We start from the raw sequence: 1,462 nt of genomic DNA on the forward strand, positions 1-1,462 counted from the left end.
CAGATCTTCCTCTATACAGAGAGAGAGCTAGGCTATCTCAGCACAGCAGCCAATCACAAGGCAGGTCACCAACTGTCAGCCAGGTCACCAACCACCAGTCCCCAGCTCCAGAGATGTCTTAAAGGGACCTCAACTTACAGCGACACAGTCCACAGGCTAGACGTCCCACAAGTAGTGTAGCCTGTAAATTGAGGCACAGAACAAGCAAGGCAGCCGCACGCTGGTCCGATAATCAAAGAGCGAGAGACAAGAAAGGCGAGGCTCACCGAGCCATTTATCGCACTGCCCTTCAGTTAACCCCACTTGTGGTTATTGGCCAGGCTGGCACAATAAACTATCTCAGTGTTACCATAACTGCAACTGTTAGGCTAAAGAATTGTGCACAGGTGTCAAGTTGGCAAGGGGTGGATTGTGATAGTTACAGTTTCTTGTGCCAACCTGGCCAATAAACATATGTGGGATTAATTTAAGGGTAGAGAGATAAATGGCTGGGCGAGCCTTGCCTTTCTTGTTCTCAGGTCTCTTATTCTCAGATGATCAGACCAGGGTGCAGCTGCCTCAGCTAGTTCTCTGCCTCAGCTGGCAAGGCTTACTTTCTAAGAGACATCCCTGAGGAGGAGCCACATGGACCTATCCCTATGCAGCCATGGGTGCTGGAGTAGCCTCGTGGAGACTCCTGCCAGCACTGAGATGTTTACACATTCACTGACTTGGATTTCCTCCTGCAGTCGGCATCATTGCTTGTGTGTTGGGCGTTTGAGAAGGACTCTGTAGACTGGTGTCAGACATATGGGCTAATGTCGGATTTATGGACTTGGACTAGACTGCTTGTTGGGATGCTTTCTTAATGTACACTTACCTTTTATATAAAACTCTCTCTTATATACATATGAATTTCTGTGGATTTGTTTCTCTAGTCTACCCAGATTTACACAATGCTATTAGTAGAATAAAAATTAAAAACTGCATGAACATCTTAATAAACTCACTGTCATCAAGTTGACGCCCCGAGAACCCGAGACTGTGACCCTGGAGGAGAGCAGAAAGCCCCATCTTTCTCCCCTGGAGCAGCTGGTGGGTTCAAATGCTGACCTTGCTTTAGCAGCCCAACGTGGAACGACTGCACCACAAAAGTGTTTGATGAAACCCAGCACTGTTTCATGATAAAAACATACAATAGGAAGGAATTCCCAAAGACATGTACATATGCAAATATATTTATATGAGGATGGGGAAATAGATCTATGTGCCTATATTTATAGGTCTAGTATTAAGGTAGCAGAAAGACATTGGGCCTCCACTCAAGTACTTCCTCAAAGCAAGAATACTTTCTTCTAGTAAACTGGCATTCTATGATGCTCACCTTCCCGACACAACCGCTGAAGACAAAGCAGGTGAATAACCAAATGTGGTGAAGAAAGCTGATGGTGCCTGGCTATCAAAAGATATAGCGTCTGGGGTC

At 45.9% G+C, this 1,462-nt stretch overlaps 1 protein-coding gene across 1 annotated transcript in view; it reads right to left on the reverse strand.

Moving 5' to 3' along the window:
• Nucleotides 1-1,462, reverse strand: part of ALDH9A1 (aldehyde dehydrogenase 9 family member A1) — a 37,996-nt gene that overhangs the window by 16,862 nt on the left and 19,672 nt on the right. The window lies entirely within an intron of this gene.

This window comes from Echinops telfairi, unplaced genomic scaffold, assembly GCF_000313985.2.
Source record: "Echinops telfairi isolate 266 unplaced genomic scaffold, ASM31398v2 ScPeMD7_7424;HRSCAF=8462, whole genome shotgun sequence".
Classification (NCBI taxonomy): domain Eukaryota; kingdom Metazoa; phylum Chordata; class Mammalia; order Afrosoricida; family Tenrecidae; genus Echinops; species Echinops telfairi.